This window comes from Parasteatoda tepidariorum, chromosome 2 (genome assembly GCF_982258835.1).
Source record: "Parasteatoda tepidariorum strain Cologne lab strain chromosome 2, Ptep-v5.0, whole genome shotgun sequence".
In the NCBI taxonomy this organism is placed as follows: Eukaryota; Metazoa; Arthropoda; class Arachnida; order Araneae; family Theridiidae; genus Parasteatoda; species Parasteatoda tepidariorum.
This window is the reverse complement of record NC_141756.1, coordinates 2,691,644-2,717,827: the sequence shown is the minus strand read 5'-3', so window position 1 is coordinate 2,717,827 and position 26,184 is coordinate 2,691,644. Positions and strand designations below refer to the sequence as shown.

The following is a 26,184-nucleotide window of genomic DNA, read 5'->3' as shown; positions in this document are numbered from 1 at the left end:
CTGCTGCCACATAGTAATTATCAAACACGATTTTTCTCTGCTGCCACATAGTAATTATCAAATACAATTTTTCTCTGCTGGAACATAGTAATTATCAAATACGATTTTTCTCTGCTGCCACATAGTAATTATCAAATACAATTTTTCTCTGCTGCCACATAGTAATTATCGAATACGATTTTTCTCTGCTGCCACATAGTAATTATCAAATACAATTTTTCTCTGCTGCCACATAGTATTTCTCAAATACCATTTTTCCCTGCTGCCACATAGTAATTATCAAATACGATTTTTCTTTGCTACCAAATAGTAATTATCAAACTCGATTTTTCTCTTTTGCCACATAGCAATTGTCAAATACGATTTTTCTTTGCTACCACATAGTAATTATCAAACTCGATTTTTCTCTTTTGCCACATTAGTAATTGTCAAGAACCGTTTTTCTCTGCTGCCACATAGTAATTATCAAATACAATTTTTCTCTGCTGCCACGTAGTAATTATCAAATATGAATTTTATCTTTTTCCTCATAGTAATTGTCGAATGCAGGTTTTGTCTACCAGATCAAAATCACAATCTGTTGATGATTTACTTTGCCAGAAGCCAAATTCTTGGTCGCAAATGGCGCCACTAAAAACAAGGACAATCACATCCCTTGCCTTAATGCCCTTGCCAACGACAACAACCGACAAAAGCTATTGGGACCATATTTTCAAATAGCAACCCTTTGTACCATTGAAATCGGAAATTAGCATTCGATGATGTGTCATTGTGGCGACAACTACATAAAACTTTATTTTTCTTATTGATGCTATTGTAACACATTTTTGCTCGATTTTGAGACATTCTTTTTTACAGTACACATAATACATTTTTGAATATGAGTAAAATAGATACACTGGAATTTGCACTAAAAAATAACCCATTAAGTTATTTTAAATGCCCAACTTACATTGTTATTAAAATTATACTAACTAGCAATTACATTGTCATACATTGTATGTAATTACATAATTATACATTGTTATTAACATTATACTAACATTCCACTATACTAACTTATTGTTCTAAATACACGAAATATGATGTATGGGGTCAATAAATCTCACATACTTTAATTATTGTTAAACGAATCAGGATATAATAAAACACAGAGCTCAAATTTGACGACACAATGAACCTAGTTTTAATCCCTGAAAAGTCATTAAAATCACGTTAATGCCTTGAAATATTTTTAATAGGAAGTCAAATTGCTTTTTTTTAAATAAAAATATATAAATAAAAATATTTTTTAATTAAAGAAACTAAACTTTTTCCTTAATTTGCATAAAAAAATAATTTTGACTGAAAAAAGTGCAAAATATTTACCAATACTCCAGTGCTAGTTCAAGTTTGTTTGAGCAACATGATATGTTCAAACCAATTACCAAGTTTTTTTAGGTACATTAGAAGTCTAGTTATCTTACACGTCTAGTTAAAAAAATAGGATATGAGAATAATAAGATTTAAAGACAAAACTTTGAACATGCAACTTTAAACAAACTATTCCAATTTATAATTTGGGTGTGTTATTTTCTGTTTTCAATAAGCTTCAATATTTTTGCTGTAACTTTATAAGTCTTTTGAGTCTTATTTTATACATCGTATCAAACTGCTCAGAATAATACAAGGTTACAATTTTTTTTTTACGAAAAATCTAAATTTTTTTAAGGAAACGCCCTATGAGCAAAACATATATAAAATATGTGTATGGTTTTCGATTCTTATTTTTCCTTCATTTAATCTTATGGTTAAAAAGAAAAAAGCTCAGAAAAATTACTTTTTCAGCTAACTAAATTTTGTTATAAAATGTATTTAAATTGTTAGCTGCTAGAAGAAATCCACAAATAAAAAAGAACTTTTTCACGCATTAGCAGTAAACGCGCTATTAAAGTCTTAATTACTTTCTCAAAGAAAACTGCAATCGATGCAGAACTTTTAAATTAGTTTTCAAAATAAGTAATTAATTCATTTGACTGTGACAGAGTTCCTTCGTATTTTTCAGAAACACTTTCTTCAAGGGTAATTAACTCGATGAAAAATTTAAAATAATGAGTGTTCATACTAATTTGACTCTTTTATTCTTCGAGGTTTCGTTAAGAACACTTTAAACGAATCACATGAATGCTCCTGAACATAAAATAAATAAAATTCAATAAAAATACCGTTTAAAATCACATTACAAATGGTAAAAAAATTATTGGTTTATTGGAATTACATGCATTTGCAGGCTTGTGTGCTCAATTTAGGCTTATAAAGCTTAAAATCAAATAAAGGACATATATCACAATTCAGAGAAGAACAACACGAATTTACACCCAGGGTAGCAGCAGGATTCGAACCTACTATCTCCACTCTTTGCACAGCGTGTGGCGAGGGCGATAACACTCTGCCAGAGAGGCCCCTAAAAAATTTGATGAAAACCAATACACATTTCAGTATAACAATTGCAAATCTTCATCAGTGGGATAAAATAGAGCAAGCAGAGATGATTAAAATTCGATAGTTGTTACATAATACCATAATGATAAATATACTGTTAAAAGAGCAAAAAAAATGAAAACTAAAAAATTAAGGGATTCCAAATTTTAGACAAAAATGGAACAATTATAAGGTCATTAGCAATCACGTATTTAATGAGTTAATAACTTCCCAAAAATCCAGATCAACAACTGAAATTCAGTTATGAATGATAGAAAGAAGATTCGAAGAAAAATCGAAAGTCGTGAAGAAAAAATCTCAGCAATGGTCTTCTGCCCTAAAATGTTTTGCAATGAATTCTTGGTTCTTTATGTAGCCTTGATGATGTTCTTTATGCCGATAATCTGAGTCGATACGTACTTTAAGCCATTCTTCAGCCATTATAGATGAAGGTTAAGCCATGAACCACGAACTCAACAGTTTACACATTGCGAAATATTGCTGAACAGTAGGCCATAGGTTTTTTTTTTCACTTCTTGTCATCCATAAATGTATTTCAGTTGTTGATCTGGATTTTTGGGAGAGTTACTACATCATCAAATACGCTATTGCTAATGACCATACTGTTGTACCATATTAGTCTAATATTAAGAAATCGCTATTTTTTTTAAAATTTTTTAACTTTGTTAAATGTGCATTTAGCTTTTTGGCGTGACGAAACAACTGTAGCATTTCAATCATCTTTGCTATCATTCCTGTATCTTATTATTCCTGTATTTTATCCTGCTGATGAAAGTGGGCTATTGTGATACTGAAATATATGCATGTTTTTAATAAAATATAACCATTTGTGTATTTAAACGTTGTTTTTATTGAAACTTAATTTCATCACAAGGAATAAATCTCGTAATTTTAAAAAATGAAAATGATGCAAAACATTCTTTGTGAATTCTCATAACTGATTACAAATTATAACAGTTTAACACTGTTTCTGTTTTTCTTACATAATTTTCAAATAATTTTTACTTTGAAATCATGTTAAACATAAATCTTTTAACATCAGATTTATTAAGCACGCATATAATTTATTTTTGTTTAATAATAATGGGAAGTAAATAAAACTAAACTTTTAATTTCGATCTTCAATCCTTTTAAAAAGATATACTAACAATTTAATTTAGTTTGTATTTCTGAAAATTCATTTGGAATACTTAAATTCGTTTAAAATCAGTTGTATCCAATTTTAATGTTCTTTTTTAGATCTCTTTGACAAAATTGTATTTTAAAAATAATTCTATCTCAATTTCATTTACTAATTTAAAGTATAAATTCGATTGTTAAAACCGTTAAACATTTTTTCATAGTTTTTTAGCTCAAAAGAACATCCAAATCCTGTAAAGTCGCTGTTTTTATTTATTGGATGAAAGTATACTTGTAGAATTTTCATTGGATTGAAACTGTGTAAGTTAAAAACACTCCAAGGAAGGTATAGTTCGATAAAAAAAAAAAAACCACAAATGGACCACTCTGAACAATTTATGATCTAATGATCAGATCTTCAAGTGTTGGGACTCATTTTAATGGTTCGTGGAGGTATCCACAAATATTCTAATTAAATAGGACAGATAATATTTTAAGTCACGAAGTAAAGACACAAAAGCAACCTTTCACTAAACTCTTCTCTTTCCTTTTTTTCTTTCCTTTTTTTCATTCTTTCCTTTCTTTCCTCAACCTTTATTTCTACTTCTTTTTTTCAATGAATCCGGATTTCTAACCTCTAAAATAGAAGGGGTAGCCACAATAAGGTAAGCTTAACCCCGCCTCGCCCCCATAGGGGGCATCCAGGTATGACTGTTGACTCAGTGCGCACTCGCTACTACATCAATAAGAAAAGCAACACTTATACAGTAAGGCTTGGCAACGACGATAGCAACACTTGCGAAGGTGGTTGGCCTGTGATTTGGGACTCTTAGTGGATGGTGCACGGGAATTTCAGGAAAAACTAAAGATCTGTTAATATTAGATTTTGCGTCTGTAGTGTCTGAGTGCTGCGTGCGCAAAGCAGCAACTGCTATCCACTGGTCCATCCTAGACCGGAAGGCTGCAAAGAATTTATTTAAAAGAACAATAACAATAAAGGTACAAAGCAAAATTTTGCAATCTCAGTTGAAGAAAAACAAAACAAGGCAAAAATCTTGCCAAAAACGGTTTGAACAGTAGTGGACCAGAATGGAACAGATGAAAAGAAGATTTGTTGAAACAATTACAAAAACCGTGTGGTCACAGATGAACAGAAGAATTTGAAAACACGTCAGAAGAAAAACAGATGTAGATGAATAGAAAGTTTACATTCACATCAAGAGATAAACAGATGTAAAGATGAACCACATAACAATGTACTATGCAAAAATAGTTATACAAAGACTTGAGTACAATTCAAAAGAGACAGATGTAAAAAATGACAATGTCTTATACGGTGAAGTTGATCAAGAACAGATGTACAGATTCCGTATAAACAGGCGATCTATGACAGATGAAAAGAAGTTCTCTCCTACTTTTAAATTAAAGTTTTTTAAAATAAAGTTCGAGAAAAGGTCTTCAAGATCATTTTATTAAATAAAATGTTTCTGAGATACCATGTCAAACTCTCTGATCGGAAAAGAATGGGGTAAATTTAAGGTATCGGAGTGTTGTTAATAAAGTGTTCTTTAATAATTTGTTCTATTCCATTTCTGATTTTGGGGGCAGACCAGTTTCTCTTAATAGAGTCAAAGGGGAGATTTTTAGGAAAGAATTTATGTCTAAGGGTCAAAAAATTTGGGCAAACCAGGAGGATGTTGTTGAAGTCTTCGTCTACTAAACAAGTTTTGCATAGTTCAGATTTGTGATGGAATTTGGCTTGGTAATTACCCTGAGTTCCATGATTTGTCTGGAATTGATTTATATAAAAGTTTGGCTAGATACTATTCGGATTGACTTTTGGAATTAATTGGAATGCATGTCGGGCTTGATTCTTAGGGTTTTCCCATCGCTCCTGCCAAGTTATGAGGTTTTGCTGATGGTATTCAAGTCTGATTGAAGATTTGGAAGGATAATCAATTAAGTCAATATCTGTTTTAGTGCAGGCAATTTTAGCTAGGCTATCTGCCTCCTCATTGCCCCTGTGTCCCACGTGAGCTTTAATCCAATGAAACTGTAAGTTATTCTTGTAGTTTTCCTTTATCATTTTGATCAGACAATCTTGTTCTTTAATTTTGCATAAAGCTTGAGGCCCAGAAAGTGAATCGGAGTATAAATGTACAATTGAATTTATGTTATTTTTGTTTATCCAGAAGATCGGCTGCAGAATCGCCCAGAGCTCGGCTTTAAAAATTGTTGATTGGTCACTCAACCTAAAGCTGTAATGATCAATAGGGTTGCCTACAAAATATATTACTAAAGCGCAGCCGACCCTGAAGTCATTTCCATGGAACAACCGGGATTCATCTGTGTAAATCTGAATTAATTCGTCACTTGGTAAATTAAAGTTATATGGAACCGGGAAGAAATCAGCTGGGTGCTTAATTGGGAGTTCTTGTTTAAAATTTCTGGAGTCCTCATGTAAGTAAATCTTAGCTAATTTTGTTTCAGTTTGAATTATCAGATCAAGCGGTATTGTGCCGGCTAAGACCTGAAGGACAGCTGTTGAGGTAGTTCTATACGCTTTGGTCAGACTCAGTAATGGCACGTTCAATTTTTTTAAATCTATTTACGGTCCTTACATTGTTGTTTTGCCAGATTTCGCAGCCATAGGGGATAATTTTTAAAATAAAAGTCTGAAACATATATTTCCTAGCTCAAGGGCCGATTCCCCAGTCGACACCAGACAGCCGATTAAGTTTCGCTTGAAAGATAGTAATTTTTTCATAGATTTTATCTAGGTGGGGCAACCAGGAGAGCTGTGTGTTTAAAAGAAACCCAAGGTAATTAATATTAGTTTCTACAGGGATATTAACGTCAGAGAGCTTGACAGTAGGCCTCCTAGAAAATTTATTGGTTTTTGGGAACACTATAGCTTTGATTTTCTGTGTACTAAAGGTAAATCCGAAGTGCTCAGCCAATTATTGATAATCTTAAAGAATTTCCGTGGCCTGTGTGCCCAGTCTATCAAGAATAGTGCCAGTGATAAGAAGAAGAAAGTCATCGGCAAATGCAATTACATATTCATTTTCCATCCTGACTTTTCAGAGAATTCTATTTGCAACAGTAAGCCACAGGATTGGGCCAAGACACGAACCCTGTGGTACAACTCTACAGACAATCTTATCAACATCCTGATCGCTGAGTTGATATGTTGGTCAAGGAAACTCTTAACCATGTTGGTAAGGGACTTAGTACAGTTTCGATGAATTATCTCCTCCACAATTCCGTTCCACAACACTCCGTCAAAGGCCCCCTTGATATCAAGGGAGATCTCCAGTGTATGATGTTTTCTTAATTTAGCGTTATCAATGATGAGAAGGACTGATTTCAGAGCAGTAGTAGTGAACCGTCTGCTCCTGAATCCATGTTGGTCATCTTGTAGAAGGTTATTATTTTCCAAAAAAAGAAAGTTAGTCTATTTGTAAGGAGCTTATCGAGTATCTTTCCCCATGTAGGCAAAAGAGACATTGGCCTGTAAGCATCCGGAGAAGCAAGGTTCTTGCCGGGCTTCGGTAGAAGGATCGACTTTGCTCTCTTCCATATCATGGAGAAATACTCTAGTTGAAGACATTTATTGAAAATATTATTGAATCATAATGGTTCGAGACGATGGAGAGCTCTGCATATTTCTGATGGAATGCCATCGATCCCCGGAGATTTGTTGTGTTTTAAACTCTCTACCACCTGCTCAATTTCAACATCTGAAAAAGGTTGCTCCAATTCACAGTTTACAGTAATTGGTAAAGGGTTCGCCCGGACATGGTGCAAAATGGTAATCTAATACTAATTTTACAGTTTCTAAGTTATTTTGCAGCCACAATAAAACTGGTACACAGGTTATTATGCAGCCACAATTTGCAGCCATGAATTTTTATTGTGTGTAGCCGCAATAAAAATAAAAAAAACATGGTTGAAATTGTTTGGTCAAGAGAGCGGTTCTAAGTCTAAATCCTTTAATGCTAATTTTCCCTTATGCGTAATTCGTTATGTCTCGAGAACTTTTTAAGTGAATCGAAAAATTTTTTCACCCAATTATTAAACTCGTTTTAATGCGAAAAAAAAGCTTTCAGTAATTATTTATTATTTTTTATTATTTTATTTATCAATAATCAAAGAAATTTTGAATTATGAAGTATACAAATTTTTACATAATTTTGAAGAATGTAATTTTACGTGGAAAAATGAAAAATTGAGTGAAATTGGTGTAATAAGTCCTGAGAAATCGAATTTTAATTTACTACTTTTTCAAAATTTGAATTCTCAGAAACTATCCGACCGATTTCACCCAAATTTAATATTTCGTTATTTGAAATTGCATTCTTGAAAATTATGTAAAAATATGGATACCTTACAATACAAAATGTGTTCGACTATAATATTTATATTATCTAATAGTTATATTTTGCGCTGAATTATTTTTCGATAAACGAATTTTATGATTGTCTGCAAAAATTTTTCAATTCGGTTCAAAGGTTTCCGAGATACGGTGAAATACACAAAAAGTAAAATTATCATTATGAGGTTCAATCTTTGAATCGCTTTTCTGACTAAACTAAACTATCAGAACCATATTTCCCAGATTGTAGCTACCCCTATACTTTGGGTGTCAGAAACCCGAATCCGTCGAAAATAAATATATTTATTCAAAGGAAGTACAGTTTTGTGTCTGGTTTGAAAAAATCGTTTGCACTAATTAATTTGCCTATTTGAAATCACCTCGTCGAACCATTAAGATTGAGTCCTAGAACAGGAAGTTCCGATCATTAGATCAAAAGTTATTTCGGGTGGTCCGCTTATTTTTTGCACATTGTACGTCAAAGCTCACATTCCTGGTGTGTATAGGATGTTTTATATCTAACAGACGGTTTTTAAAGAATTTTAACAGAAAATGGTTAATTAAAAAAGTATTATTGCAGAAAATTCGTGTGGCAGGGCATTAAACTAGCATCTAACATTCCCTGTTTAAGTTCAAAAATGCTTCATAGTGTTGGTGATAATAAACCAGTAAATAAAGGAAAAATTATTTTTTTAAAAAACGCATCAGAACATGCTGCACTACTGCTGATAGGGGATATTTCAAAAATATTGAAAAATGATTTTTATTCATGGAAATGTTTCAAACCTTTCTTTCTTAGCTTAAAATGTATTTCTTCTATTTACAGCTGAGCTGAATCATCTGTTGCGAATTTTCGAACTAAAACCAGGAACTCTGTAAACTGTTGGAAAATAACGCTCCGAATATTGTGCTGAGCAACCCTAAACATTACGTAAAGAAACACTTTAAATACAGATTGAGCTTTTAATTCTTATGTTTCGCAAATTACTTTCGTTTAGAAAAACTCCGATTTTGACATACTTTAGATATCGTCAGAAGATTATTCACAAACGCGTATGAAATGACGCGAGTTTTTGTTGTTTTGCACGTGGCTTTACATCAATAAAAACAAAAGTCGCTACCGTAACGGAATATGTACGTTTTTAGTTACGTAATAAAGAAAATTAATTTTAGTTTTATAATTTTCTATAAATTTCATTAAATAATTTTATGATATTTCTTCTTTTGCTTAAGTTCTGTTAATGTTAAATCTTTTTTTATTTACAAGGTAATTTCATTTTAATAATTTCATGTGTGCATGCATCAAAAACTCTGTTTTAATTGTACTGCAAAAATAACTTTAATACTTATGTGTACGAGGTGTACTATATCGTATTGTTGTTATAAATTTTAGAGTTACAGAACACCAATAATGTTTCTAACTATTTCACAGCAAAAGTAGTGCAAAGGAACATTTAGCTAGTATTTAATTATACCACAAACTGTCGTTAGAGTTTGATTACACGAAGAAATTTCTTTGGTGTTGCGCTGCACCCATTTTGGAGGTAAGTAGTTGACACTATTTGTGTTAAGATACACTAAAATCTTTAAGTTGTATGCGGTTTATGCCTGTTTTATGCCTATTTTATGCATAAATTTTTTTAAGCATAGCAATTTTACTGTTTTAAATTTTAGAAAACCATCTAATCAGAACCACAATGGTATCTAGCGTTAATTGATAACATCTTATAAAACCATATTGAACTTTTGGTTACCACAGCTCACGCTCAAATCATTAAAACTATTAGGGGGACCGGAAAGTAATGTCGTTTCGGTTCATTTGATATTAAGATTTTATTTTTAATCAATAATGTATTCGCCCTCGTTAGCTACAACCTTTCAATACTGAATCGAAAATGAATCAAAATGGATCGAAAAAAATGAATTGGTTTTTAGGACTAGCGATTATTTAATGCGCCAAAACGACATTACTTTCCGATCCCCCTAATACAATGTTACCTTGTAATCTTGAGCCCAATGGCAACTTCGAGAACTATCATTTGGAAAAACATAGTATTTGTGAGTTCGTTTTGCATTATACAGATACTTTCACGAAAATCTCTTCCTGTTAACCCGACCCCAAGAGAATTCTAAGTTTTATTCATCTATGACTGAAAATATTTTATGTGACACAAAATATTTTCTGTCATAGATGAATAAAACTATGCTGTTATTTTAATCAATCATCCCGATTCTAAATTCTTAACATGAGTAAATTCTTTTAACTGTTTGGCTTGCTTGATATAAATACTTTGTCTTCGAAATTTTGAATTTTGTATTGAAAAAAAAACTAGTCAAATACTTTACGTCTAAGTATTTGATTGATGAAAAACTTTAAAACAATAACTGATGTTCACCATTTTAGATTATCTGAAATAACAACATTAAGTGCAATAAATAAAAATGTGTATTTCTGTATATCAACGAAATTTCCGCAGATTTAAAAGCACGTAAAATATTTTCTTTAGCCGGAATACGTATTTCCTTAAAAACAGAGATAAGGAAGGAACTCTCCAGGGAAAATATTTTTTTCTGTTTTGTTCTTTATCATGTCAATATAAGCTGCCAAAATAATCTGTTGCTGAGAGCTTCTAACTAGTCATCTCAAGTTGAAAAAAAAAATAGTTAATGTGACATTAACTAAATATTGATTAAATTAAATATTATAAAAACATCGATTATGTTGTTACTAAATTTTTATCTCAAAATTGCCAAATATTTATATGTATTATTTTTTAAAGTAAAAATTTTTCTGTAACTTTCATAGTCACTGATAGTCTCTGAATATCTTTATTTATTTGATTGTATTTTGATTTTTTTCCAGTTTAGTGAAACTAAGCAGTTAAATTGTAATTTTTTTACAACCACGTTCTTTTGCGTCAGAAAATGAACAATAACTTTTATATAGTTTAATTTTTTTATATTTTTAACTAATAAAGCTGTATATTCGCGTTTTATTTATGAACGAATGTCAATATAAACTTTTATTTTTAGCCAATTCATTAGCAGCTGCCTTAGTATAATTAGCACAACGTTAAAAAAATATAAAAGTATAAAATGTAGGTTATTTAGAAAACGAAGGCGGAAAGAGCAAGCAAAGTGTATGAACTGCAAAAGCGATTCCAGGGGTTGTCGAGCGAGGCCGTGCAGTACTTGGAACTCCCTGGGTTGTAGCAGAATAAACTTATATTTTAAAATCATTTTCTCAAAAATTTATTGTTAATGATATCGGAAATTATATTATTAACTACAAAGGGAATTAATATATGTATTATATATATATTGGTAACGATATTTTTGTAGTTTATTAATTGTTCAATACCATTTTCCTTAATTTACACAAAATATTAAATCAATGTTCATGTTGTAATTTTAATTTAAGTATAGTATTTTTAAGATATATGCAAAAATTAACAGAATCAGAAACTCCTAGAAAGAAAAAGTGTAGGAAAAAAAAATTACATAAGTCAGGGGATCCCAAACGTTTGTCAGCGGAACTCTAGAGTTTTTTGTAAAAGTGAAGGTGGGTTTTGAAAGTTAGAACATTATTTGAACAGAATTCTTCAAACATTTTTGAAAACTGTAATTCATTTTACATCCAAACGGCAACCTATTATTTAATTAGTATTTCGGTAGACTTTTCGAAATTATTTAGAGTGCCAATAAATTAGAAATGGCGAGTTTTTTCTTAAATAAATTATATTTTTTTATAAAAATTTAATATTTTTCTAGATGAAATATTTTACTTTAAAAAATTTTTTTAATAAAATATATTTTTTGAAAAATATTTAATAAATTAAAAAAAAACACTGGCTTCAAAAAATTTAAATAGTATTTCCCATAGTGCTTCACAAATCAAAATAAAATAACTAAATTCATATATAAAGGATATGTGATTACCTATTAATCATTTTCAAAGTTGATTGCAGCTATTTTATTATTACCACGTTTATATAAACTTGCCTTCGTGTATGTCTGTCCGGGTGGATTTTTGTAATCGATTTTAAACTAACTTCCCGACTAGCTACAAACTTCAAATTTGGCACATAGTTCAGAATCGGATGACAATGCATGAAAATAAAGAGAAAAAAGACATACAAAGTAAAAGAAAATTAAAATTTAAAAAAAAAATTATTTTCGAGATTGTCTTTTGTTGTCGATTCCATTATTTCAAATTAGTATTACATGTCAGGTGAAAAGATTTTAATTGTCGGAGTATTTTTACTGGCTGAAAAATCGCGTGGTAGGATCCAGTTTTTCCTCATTCATTTCCAGATTGTTTTGGTTGTCATCAGCATAAAACTAATGAAAGTCGTAAAGGTATTGTTTATCTATAAAGATTTTTGTATCCCTAATTTAAAATGAAAGTTGTATTATTTTAGTAGTGGTCTTGTAGTAGTCTTGACTACTCTTGACTAAGAAAAATAATCTAAATAAAAATATATATTTTTAAAAACCACGTTTTTTGTAGTGAAGAATAATAATTGAAAAGTAATAACTTTTAAAAAATATAAAATAAAAATTAAAAAAATTATAATTTAAAATAAAAAAAATTCAAAGTAAAAAATAATATTTTTAAAAACCACGTTTTCGTAGTGGAGAATAATAATTAAAAAAAAATTGAAAAACGAAAAACGTGGGGCGCATGAAATACATAACAGTATATATACACATACATATACACATTTTTTTACTCATACACATGCACAGCCACATATACATCCACATACATATGCATATACACAAACATATTCCACATCCACATTCAGATACAATTACAATTACAGATATACCATACACATATTTTCAAGAGCACACATACACACACTAATATAACATTACTGTTATGTATTTCATGCGCCCTACGCTTTTCGTTTTTCAATTTTTTTTTAATTATTATTCTCCACTACAAAAACGTGGTTTTTAAAAATATTATTTTTTACTTTGAATTTTTAGTTTTGGTTTCAACGAAAATCATAATTCAATTTGTTTCACGCATTTGCAAACTAGATTAGGCTCAACTTTGCAAATTCAACTGTCGGATAAAAAACATAATTTACGATTATCTAAGGATGAAACAATGAAAAAAAATACATATTTTTCTTATTTAATTTTATTTTATAACAGACGCTAAACAACCAACCCGATTCTGAGTTAACGACTATCAGTGTTCAATTTTACATCCTTGTAATTTCGAACCCATCCCAGAAGACAAGGGAACTCTTGGATCAAGAATTGGGACAAACACACTTTTTATTAAACGACAGGCAATAAATCTTCGTTCTTCGCCTCGAAAGATGCCGGAAATGTTGTTCATTTAACTTTTCCCCGGTGGACAAGCAGCCGAGCGGCATTATACCACGCCACACTGTCACAAATATCCGATCATAGGGTGGTCCATATTCACACAACAGAGGACAACACAGAGAGAAACATCCGTGCTCTGAGGAGGATTCAAACCAACTATTGGCTTCGTAGTCAGACACGCAGACCGCCCAGCCACCATAAGCTTCTAAGTAAAATCTAAAAGTATTGAAAGCCTGAAAGTAAAAGCCTGAGCAGCATTTTTAAGACACCTCGACCAAATTCAAACAACGATGGAGTGAAAACGAAGTAAGGAAATTCTGCATTTTAATCATCCTTATTTATTTTCATTAATAAATTGTTGATGCATTCCACTTGACGGTATAACTTCCGAAACTTGTAAAATACAAGGCCCAATTATAATTTGGACAATAAAACACCTGATACTATAAATTCTATATTGAGTTATACAAACTATTCAAATTAATTACTACTAGTTTAATATATAATTTTAATAATATAAATTTTAATACTAATTACTATTAAAATTGAACTGATACATTTTTGCTATCAAAATTTTTTGAAAAGAGGTTTTATAATGTACGTTTACCTAGATTTAAAGTTCTTTATCTACCTTCATTATCTTTATTTTTGCGCAATTCGCGTTGTGACATGCTTTCTACAGCAACTTACTTTCCTTCAGTTAAAAAAATAAAATAATTAAATTTTAAAAAAAATCTAAAACCTGACTAGTGTGCAGTATTTAACGATCCATTAAATTACCTACGATATAATATTGCTAATTTCATTGAAGATTTGGCCCACACACACACAGTTCAACTTTTTAACTTTAAATCTCATTCGTGTTGCCAACCTGCTTTTTAGTAATTGCTGATGTTGTTTCTAATTATATGTTGTTTCTCATTCTAACTGATTATCCAGCAGTGGACTAATCGTGAAGACATGGTTCGCAGTAGAACACCGAAGTCGACCAAATTTTGGCTGCGGTCAGTAAGCGGGAGGGTGATCACTTTGAACTCAGGGGGTACCAAGGGTGCACTGTACTGGTAATTGTTCTACTCGATAAACTGGTCTAGCGTAAAGTACTCGATTTTGCGCTCAGGTCGTCGGGTTACCAAAGCAGGAAACCCATCCTCTCTGAAGAGGATCAAAACTGCGATAGCATTTCTTCTTATCATCCTCAAGGATGTTTTCCGTTTTAATAAATTGCCCATTGTGCAGCTCTAGTGCGACGTAAATAAACCTACCTACCTGATTCTAACTGATTAGCCATTCTTCCAAACCAATGAGACCATAAACTGATTTTAAAAAAATCTAACCCTAGAAGGTGATTTAAGAACAAATCCTGTTTTCCTAGTCCTAGGCAAGAAGAAAGATTTTCAGGGGTGTCTTTGATTTCCAGAAATTTGGAAAGGTTTAACAGAGAAGTCCAAGTCAGAGGCTGAACTATATTAGTGTTCCAGTAACATTCAATCAATTTCCTTTTGGACAGTTGGCATTCCTATCCCAAAAGAAACATTGATTTCCTGTGGACAGGTAAGTGAAGTGAAGTCGGCTTAGACATCTTCGGTTACAGGATTAGGAAGCAACAAGCTTTCAATTCCTAACTGTCTCCCTATGAAGACTGGATTTTAGCCCTTCCATATTATTTTCAATCAAAGACATGCATGTAGGCATTTTTCCTGAAGCAAACATTTTGATTTCAGAATTCGGAAAACGTAAATAAATTAATACTTCTCTAGCAACGAAAATCATTTAAAAAAGTATTTAATGTATTAAAATGCATTAAAATACATTTAATGATTTAATAAAAAAAGCATAAAGAAAGTTATGTTTCATTAGACTTTGCAGGTTTATTAGAAGTATTACGTCTTAAAGTCCATTAATAAAATGTTATTATATAACTTTTTATTACATAACATTTTATTTTCTGAATCAAGAGGAAGAGATAAGTAAGAGTGCCTTTTTCGATATACAATGTGTCTTAAATTAAGTTTTCAAAAAACTTTTTAGAACTACTTTTTATTATATCTCCACCAGATCTCAAATGAAATATTTCACAGTATTGAGCAAAGGAAATATATTTTACCCAGAACGTAGAAATAAAATATTGAATTTCCTGAAATGTTAAGGTAAAAGTTTCGAAAAAACTTTTTTGCTGTGGAATCCTATATCACCAAATACTTGTGAACTATAAAATACCGCTACCTGAATATGCAACTGATAAATAGCAACTTTTCTGCAAAACTATTCTGGAATATAAAACTTCAGTTTTGCTCATTTTTGATATCATCCATTAATTAAACACTTTCTTCATTAAAATAAATATTTATGTTTAATTGTGATTGATCTTTTTCAAGTTAATTTATTTCACAAATATTTCATAATATATTTTAATGCCAACTTCTTTTGAAATAGATTTTTTAATGCACAGTGGTGGGCAAAGTGAAAAAAAAAATAGAACACTTTTTTATTTAAAGATAGGGTTGATTTAAAGATAGGTTTCTCACACTTGAACAGACATGGAAATAAAGCAAGAAACAACAGGAATAAAGCACAAATAATGGACATATTATAGTTTCGGTTCTCTTAGCAAGAACCTTCCTCAGTATCTGAACACCAAATGATGATAGAAAACTAAAAAGATAAACATGTACAGTAAAAAATCGATATATATATATATATATATATATATATATATATATATATATATATATATATATATATATATATATATATATATATATATATATATATATATATATATATATATATATATATATATATATATACATATGTGTGTGTGTGTGTGTGTGCGTGCGTGCGTGCGTGTGTTGTACTACCGTGGTGGATCAGAGAATAGAGAGCTCAACTCCCGATGAGGTATGCTTAGGTTCGATTCTCAGATATGGTTGTTGGTCGATACGAATTCCGCACCCGGTTACAGTGCTGATGCAAAATATCATCATTGGTAGACGGATCACGGTTTAGAGTCCCCCTTCAGCTAAGCTATCTCTGGAAGGTTTTCGTTGTTTCTCTCTCCATGTAACGCAAATGCGTGTTAATTCTATCGAATAGGTTCCACAGAGATAAATTTCTCCGAGTTCTTGACCCAGGAAGTCACATGTTTTCCGGATTGGGTTTAAATGTACATGACTGCAAAGTTGAACATTGGCAGTTGTAAACTCAGAATTGGATCGGCTATTCCAAGCCGGTCGTAAAATAAATTAAATATATACAAACTCACACTGATAAGAAAATTGATAAATACCCCAGCTATTATTAACAGCAATAGCGCCTTTGATGTTAATGAAATATAGTTTGTTTGTAGATCAACTATAAACTCAAATATATTCGAAATCCTATCTTTTTGGAGACTGGTTTTGAAGCAAAAGGTAAACAACCATATTGTTCAAATTCGAATTAGAGAGTTTATTTTGTTGAACTGCGTGATTTTTTTTCGATGAATTGAATTAATAATATTAGAATGTTTGTCAACAGCAACGCCATTTTTGATAAGGAGCCCTTCATTAAGAAGATAGCAAATTCTCTTAGGCTGTCCAAGCCACAAAATATGTAAACTAAAAATTATTTGTCCTTGCTCCTTTTTTACATGGTGGACGCTACAAGTTAAAGACTTCGACATTGTGAAGACCACCCGTAGCTTCAGTGATGAGAGAGATAAGAATTAATAGATTTATGAAGGTTTAGAATGCAGAAAGCTTTCTCTATATAAAACTTTATTTTTCGTTTCGGAGCTATTGTAATACATTTTTCTCAATTTTGAGAAAGCCTTTTTTACAGAACAACTAATACATTTTTGAACATGAGTAAATTAGATACTCTAGAACTTGCATATATAGGGTCTATAAATCTCACATACTTTAGTTATTGTTGAACGATTCGGAATGTAATAAAACACAGAGCTCAAATTTGACGACACAATAAACCTAGTTTCAATCCCTGAAAAGTCATTAAAACCACGCTAATAACTTGAAATATTTTTAATAGGAAGTAGAATTGCTTTTTTAAAATCAAAAGATAAAAATATTTTTTAATTAAAGAAACTTTTTTCTTAATTCGCCTAAAAAAAGAATTTTGACTGAAAAAAGTACAAAATATTTACCAATACTCCAGTGCTAGTTTAGGTTTGAGCAACATGCTATACTCAAACCAATTACCAAGTTTTTTTAGGTACATTAGAAATCGAGTTATCTGACACGTCAGGTGAAAAAATTTGATATAAGAATAATAAGATTTAAAGAAGATTCCAATATAAAATTTGAGTGTGTTTTTTTCTGTTTTCAGTAAGTTTCAATATTTTTGCTGTAACTTTATAAGTTTTTTTAGTCTCATTTTATACATCGTATCACGTTGCTCAGAAGGAAACAGGCATTAATATTTTTTTTTCAAATAATCGAGGATTTTTTTATAGAAAAACATTCTGAAAACACAATATTAATAAACGATAACGGACGATTCCAATTTAAAATTTGGGTATGTGCTGTTCTGTTTTCAGTAAGTGGGTTTCAATATTTTTGCTGTCACTTTAGAAGTCTTTTGATACTTATCTTATACATATTTTCAAATTGCTCAGAATAATACAAGATCAAGATCATGATATTTTTTTCTAAAAATCGAGTGCTTGTTTTTGAAAAACACTCTATAAACAAAATATTAATAAGCAATAACAGACAATTCCAATTTAAAATTCGGTTGTGTTACTTTCTGTTTTCAGTAAGTGGATTTCAGTATTTTTGCTGCGATTTTAGAAGTCTTTTGAGTCTCATCTTATACATAGTATCAAATTGCTCAGAATAATACAAGGTTATAATATTTTTTTGCAAAGGATCGACATTTTTTTTAACAAAACGCCCTATAAGCAGAGAATTAATAAAATATCTGTATGGTCTTCTATTCTTATTTTTCCTTCATTTAATCTTATGGTCAGAAAGAAAAAAGCTCAGAAAAATTACTTTTACAGCTAACTAAATTTCGTTTTATTAAATGTATTTAAATTGTTTGCTGCTATAAGAAAGCTTCAAATTTCAATTTGTTCTTGTGGGGTATATTGTTTCATTGAGGAACAAAAAAGTTGTGGGCAGCCTTACGAGCATGGCTTTTATTGAATTTTTTGTTAGTGTGGTCGTGCTTACGTTGGGCAAACTAAACGTACTCTGAAATTTCGTCTTAAGAAAATGAAAGTGACGTCAAAAATCAAGATACTAAATGATCGTTCCATTGCCATACATATTTAAAATTTAAATCATACGTTTGAGTTCCTTTTTCTAAAATCATGCAGCACGCTTCTTCATCAACGGAGCTTGATTTTGGAGAATCATACCATATTTTGAAAAAATCTAAGCTAGTATAGCCAATGGTCTTTCTAGTATCTCAACCATTCTCTAGGTTTGGAAATTTATTCTCATTTAATCTTTAGCACCCAGGCATTTTCGTCAAATTTCCTCTCACCTCCTTCGAATTATTGTCTTCTTTTTTATTGTCTTGTTCAAGCTTGTTCCTCTGTTTTTACTGGCTAAGCAGTTTTGCACGCGCTTATCTTTCTGCTTTACAACTTTTGTTTGATGTTTAGATACGGAAGTATAGTATGGCCTTTTTTGTATTTTATTTGGTTTTTATTCACATTTCTTTTTATCTAATTAGTACAAAATATACCTTCTTTTTGGAGGCAAGTATCCTTAAGAGAACTAGGAAAGAATGCTTAAATAGGCTGCAAAGGGTAATTAATTTTGTGACAAATCAAACTTACTTCCTTTAAATAAGTATTTTTTCCGTTGGAATCGGATTTTCAATCTTCAACATATGGGAGAAGTAGTTGTCTAAAAACCATGCTCGCAATATGTGGAGAAGGGTCAAAAGTCTGAGAGAATTAATATTAATTTGCAATTTTTGCGTAATCTCTTTCTGAAACAGAAATAAAAATACTTTGTACACACAGATTAAACTCGTTTATCGATCGATATTACTACGTAAAAACTTATATATTTTATTATCGATTGCTATACTGCTATATTTATATTATATACTGGTATATTACTGCTGTATTTAATTATCGATTTCAATAACGGCCAAACAATTTTAAAATTTCAAAATATACAATTATTAACATATAATTTTTATTAACATATAATTTTTATTAATTTTTATAATTTATATTAAACAACAAAATCCAAAATTTTAACAAATCAGTCTCATTGCTTTGCAGAAATAAAATTCTAAAGATGCAAATTTTTTTCTTTAAATTTTATAAATCAGAAGTAATTTAATATGGTTCACTTAAATTTTCTATGATGTTGTATAAAATAAAATATAATTAACTGATGCGAAAATTTGTATCCTCATTTAAATTTTTTTAAGAAGTTTTTTTAAGATTTTTTTTAGAAGTTCAAGGATTTTTTGACCATTATAAAAATAAGGATTGTCATAACATGACGTAACATGAAGACTTAAAAAGTTTTAAGTTATCCATACAGTACTTTACAGATTTTATAGTTTTATTACGACCCCATTATTATCATACAAATGTGACATGGTATTCACTAACTCGTTATAAATTAATGTTTAAGTGAGGAGAAAATAAAAACTGATGAATCATTTACAAGAAATGAGAGAAAATCAGAAGAGAATAAACATCTGAAAATTTGGATGGGCATTTAAACGGGTTTTGATATTAATATTCTCGTCTCCTGAATTAATGATTTATCATTTTGTAAAATTCTTTCTGTTCTTTTTTTCCATTTGTTTTTCCCTTACATCTTCTGTTCTTTCCCTCTATATTAAAATGGGACTCCTAAGCTGTGTGTATTGTATATTTTTTTTTTATGAGTGCTTGCCTCAATTTATATTTTTTTAATAATTATCAAATTTTATCTTTCGTTTTTTATTTAAAGTTCTCGTTTTGATCTTCAGCAAAGACTCTTCCGCTTTGGAAGCCCTACAACATGTACCGAAGTTAAGTATTTTACAGAAAAACAATTTAAGATTGCTTTTCAAAAGCTCTATTGTCGCATGAAATTAAACTTTTTTTGCGAATAATGTGCTTCTTTCACAACTGTTGTGAGTTTCGTTAGTTTTCATCTAAATAAAAAAAAGTAGTAAAATTGGCGATTTTTAAGAAAATTTATTAGCTTTTAAAATATTTAAGTTCTTTTTTATTTGTACATTCTAAAGCTCTTATAATTCTTTACTGCAAGAAGGCACATATAATTAAAAATTATAGCTTTGCTTCAAGTGTCAGATAGTGGCTTTTTTATTTTCATTGGCTAAAAAATGTCGAAAAACCATGTTAACTTAGACTGATACCCTCACACGCTCGGTCCCTCCGCAGGCTGATCAAAGTGTTCAGCTACACGCACGCTGAAAACTGACAGTGATGCCTGACTGGGCTCTTTCTTTACCTTTAAGGCTTAATTAACACTCTGCATGCGGGAAACGTTCCCAAAATATGAATTGCAGCTATTATAGATAAAGAAAATTAAAAGAAAAGTGGCAGTCAATATTTCATAAGAGTTGAGGCAAACTTGTCACGAAAGCTACAACTTCAATTTTTAAAAAAAAATATTGCGTCAAACTATAGTAGTGCTGATTACATATACACCGAAGAACCATTACATTATGACCACACTGCTAATAACACGTAGGACCACCTTTAGCCCTCAAAACTGCTAGCACCCGCCGTGGCATTGATTCCACAAGGTGCTGATAGGTAGTCTGAGGTATCTGGTACCAAGCGCTCATCAACTGTTCCTGCAATTCCCTCGCATTGCGAGGGGGTAGCGTGGCAGCACGAATTTGGTTTTCCATGTAGAACCACAAATGCTCTATTGGATTAAGGTCAGGTGAATTTGGGGGCCAAGACATGACTTGAAAGTTACTGGAATGTTCCTCGAACCAATCCATGACGATTCGACCCTTATGACATGGTGTATTATCCTGTTGGTAAACACCATCCCCCGCAGAAAAAACTGCTGCCATGAGTGGGTGAACCTGGTCTCCCTTATGAAAAAATCGAGGTATAAATGAGGTATAAACAAGGTATATTTTAAAGGTATAAAGGAGGTTGTTATTTAAATACGTCGTTCAGGTTGAAAAGGGTGCAAATGAATACCTCAAAACCAACCTCAAATATACCTTAAATATACCTCCAGAGGTATATATGTTTCAACCTAAGGTGTTTAATTTTACATCTGGGGAGAGGTAGATATTTACTACTTTAAAGTGTTTCATTTTAAACATTAGGTTATTACTTATCAGCCTGAAGTATATTTTTTTACACTTGTGGAAGTATTTATTCAACAACCTAAGGTGTGTCATTTTACACTTCAGGTTATTACAAATCAACCTCAGGTGTGTTTTGTTCGACTTCAGGTAATTATTTTTCAACCTCAGGTATCTAATTTTATGCTTGTAGAGATATATATTTTTCAGCCTAAGGTGGGCCATTTTACACTTCTGGTTGTAATAAATCAACCTGAAGTGTATTTTCAACACTTGGAAAGGTTATTTTTTATTAGCGCCATGTGTTCCATGTTCTACCTTGAGTTATTATTTCGTAACTTCAAGTATATATTTTTCTATTTTTAGAAGTATTAATTTATTTTACACTTCAAGCTTATGTAGCTCAACTTAAATCTGTTTTTTTTAGCACTTACGAAGGTGAGGTGTTATACGGACCACCTAGTATTTTAATTTTTAGACTCACTATATAAAAAATATAATATATATAAAGATATTATTTATATTATATGAAGAATAATGTATATCATTATATTTTTTTCACTAGTAGAGATCATTTATCAACCTGAAATTTTTAATATTAGACCTTTGGCAGTAATTGCTTTTGTTCAGCTATAAAAGAAAGTTCCAAATGCATAATTCTTCTATAATTTTGATAGATTGATTTAAATCATCTTAAAATAACACTTATCCAAATTCTACTGTTAGTAAAAATTATTTATGGGAACTCATACTCGTATTTTTAGAAGATAGTTGTCTAAGGTGCTTGAATTTTTAAAACTATAAAACTACAAATTTAAATAATTAGTCAGCTGAAATTCAAAGTACTACTTTTATTTAAAACTAAAATGTCATTTTTTTTTACAAACCAACAAAATTATTTTAAAAACTGTTTCCGTCTACATGTTGAAACTTGTAATTATTGGAACCTAAAAGAAAAAAATATATGAATTAGTAAGAAAGTCATATTTACAATAATAGTGGCAGGTTTTAAAATATTAGAAATTGTTTTTTTATGATTTAAATTAACTGGATGAAATTAATTTTCTTTTTCAGATAAATAGTATTACTCTTCTGCTATTTCAATTCAATCCTCGTAGCTAAAAAGCATGATATGTATCACAGCCACAAGATAAAATACACTGAAGACAGTATAACCATTAACAACATATACAGAAATTCAAATATACAGGGTGTTTATAAAGTCCCGGACTAATTTTGATGTTTAATAACTCATAAAATAATAAAGATAGATTAAAATTAATAACATAAATGGTTAGATAGACTCAAAAAGTTTCATGACCCTTGTCAATGAACTTCCACGTGTGCCCAATTCGTCGCATGGAGAATATCAAGTCGATAGTCAATTTCACGCCAGGTAGCGGCAAGCATGTCGGCATCCACAGAGGGTAATGCGGTTGTAATTCTGGCTTTTAGGTCATCAATGTTCGACACGATCCTCCTGTAAACATTGTCCTTTATAAATCCCCAAAGAAAAAAGTCCAGTGGCGTTATATCAGGTGATCTGGGTGGCCAAGGGATTGGACCTCCTCGCCCAATCCATCTTCCTGGAAAATGGTCATTCAAAGAACTACGAACGATGATACCCCAATGAGGTGGTGCACCATCTTGTTGCAAAAAGACATGTGGCTGAAGCTCTTCTAGTTGTGGAAATACGAAGTTTTCCAACATGTCTAAGTATACGCCTGATGAGACCGTCTTTTCTGTAAAAAAGAAAGCTACCTGGCGTGAAATTGACTATCGAATTGATATTCTCCGTGTGACGAAGGGGGCAAACGTGGAAGTTCATTGACAAGGGTCATGAAACTTTTTGAGTCTATCTAACCATTTATGTTATTAATTTTAATCTATCTTTATTATTTAATGAGTTATCAAACATCAAAATGGGTTCGGGACTTTATAAACACCCTGTATAATTCCAATCTTATTATGCAATTCTAACACTTTTTATTTTTCTATACATCTGTAACATTATGGTACTTGTAAGCTTAATAATTAGATTTTCTATTTTGTCTTTTTTAAAAATCTCTTAACTCAATAAACCTAGTCTATATTTTTAAACTTTTTGTCAGACTTCATGAAACTAACAGCTTTTTTTTAAATTTTTGACGTTGATTCTGAAAAGGACTTACGTTATTGTCAATCACATCATCGTTTCTTAAAAAATAGTTATTTTAATATTTTTTAATCTATGTAATCAAGAATCAACAATCGTTTAATAAATTAAAATTTTAAAGTTATGTACCAATTTTTATTCTTTTTTTACACTCGAATAGAACAAATTACAAGTTGATAAGGAGCATTTATTTTAAAGTTTTGAGTAATTTTATGTGAGGAAAATGTCTAAGAGAGAATGATTTGAAATAATACTTTTAAAATAAATTGAGTATAATATCTCCTATGTAACTTATAATACCGAGCAGAATAAAACTAATAGTTAGTTGTTACAAACACTTGTTTAAATATAAATACACATCCCATAGGATTCAAAACAATGCATATTACTTTCAACCATAAATGTTTTTATTTGCAATTGATTTTATTCAATTCAGGATCAAAATTGCATTCTATACTGACTTATTTCTAAAAAATTTAAGACTTCCGAAATTCGCACATTTTTGAAGTAGTGAACCATAAACAGCTGCATGAAAATGCTCATAACCTTGAAACAAATTGTCACGTAAACTTGAAATCGGAATTAATTTAATTCTGCTCAATATTCCAATAAATAATAACAATCTGCTTAGTAAATAATTAACGTGGGCAAAATGCGAGAAAATAACATGTAGTGAAAATAGCAGTTTTGTGAACAAACATGAAGAAGTGAGCTAGTACAGTTACTAGTGTTCAATCATCAAATATCTAGCAAACTATTGTTATCAACAATTACATAAATTCTGTAGTTTATTAGGAGAGATTACTTTTTCTTTTAGTTACAAATTCAGAACTATTTCCTAGGGGAAGGCTGAGTAGCTTGCTAGTCTCTTCTTCTGCGCCGCTGCGTATGTGCTATTTACAACCTAGGTCATCTCAGCAATATCAGGGAACTGTGGATAAGCTCTGTAAATATATATATATATATATATATATATATATATATATATATATATATATATATATATATATATATATATATATATATATATATATATATATATATATATATATATATATATAAACTTTGTATATATATAAACAATATAAACTTTGCGACAAATATCCAAAGATAAGCATACAGCTATAGTAGATTTTCAAAGCAAAATTGCTATTCTAAAAATCTTTCAATTTTCAATGACTTATTTATAAGAGAAATTCTGAACATTTTTCTCAATTAATCAGCGTGCATACTGCTACGTTAAAACATATACATTTAAGCAAAATAAAAAGAATGGTTCTATTTGAATAAATTACAAACAATAAAATATACTGTGCATAACCTGCTGTAACGATTCACCAGTAACGTTATCCTAAACAGCGACGAAAAATATTTCAGTTATTCCCTGTTATTGCTAAGCCTACAACGATAGCCTCTAAGAATATCCTTCAACTTAAATTATTTAAGATCAGGAAGCGTAGTTAAAACAAAAATAATAACATTTAAGTTTAAAATTTGAAACACATTTGATTAAAAGTGATAAAACTAAATTAATAAATGTCAAGCACACTTACCGAATTTCAAATAGACTTTCAATTGTCAACACACACGCCATTTACCGGTCTGGGAGGTGAGCTAGTTAATATGAAGTGCACTTTAAACAACCTTAAAACAAGCTTAGGTATAAATAAAATGACTTCATACACCTCAATAAATACCTCACTCTCTTTAGTTGAAATAAAGTATATTTTTTTATACCTCATAAATACCTCACTATCGTTAGCAGAAAAAGGGTATATTTTTTTATGCCTCGTAAATACCTCACTCTCGTTAGTTGAAATAAGGTTGATTTTTTTATACCTCATAAATACCTCTTTTGTAACAAATGTAAAAAAAACAGCCTCGTATACCTTAAAAATCACTTTATCAGTCTGGATGATTTGAAGTGAATTTAAAACAACCTCAAAATAAACTTAGGTATAAATAAAATGACTTCATATACCTCAATAAATACCTTTTTATCGTTTGTTGAAATAAGGTAAAAATTTTTATGACTCAAAAATACCTCTTTTGTTACAAGTGTAAGAAAATAAACCTGGTATACCTTAAAAATCACCTTATCAGTCTGGATGATTTGAAGTGAATTTTAAATAACCTCAAAACAAGCTGAAGTATTTGTAAATCAACCTCGTACACCTTAATTACAACCTTTACAAGGTATAATTTTTATTGCTGTATTCTCTGCAACCTTAAATATACCTCAAATATACCTCAAAACAACCTTAATACCTCAAAAATACCTCAAATCAACCTTAAATATACTTTAAATTTTCGTAAGGGCTGCAACTATGCTCAAGTAACTTACAGAAGTTAGGGATTGTTCCATGAGGATTATGGGTCCTATTGTGCCCCATGAAAACATTGTTCCTGGGCGAGAAACCATGAAAACCTGGGCGGCGAGCCCATTGTT

The 26,184-nt window shown here is 30.6% G+C and overlaps 1 long non-coding RNA gene across 1 annotated transcript; it reads right to left on the bottom strand.

Annotated features, from left to right (window-relative positions):
• Nucleotides 1-22,416: 22,416 nt before the first annotated feature.
• LOC147814380 (uncharacterized) lies at nucleotides 22,417-24,679 on the bottom strand. The gene is made up of 2 exons (XR_015430611.1): nucleotides 24,541-24,679; nucleotides 22,417-22,527 (listed from the first exon to the last, which is right to left on the bottom strand). It is a non-coding gene; the product is annotated as an uncharacterized LOC147814380 (long non-coding RNA).
• Nucleotides 24,680-26,184: the final 1,505 nt, after the last annotated feature.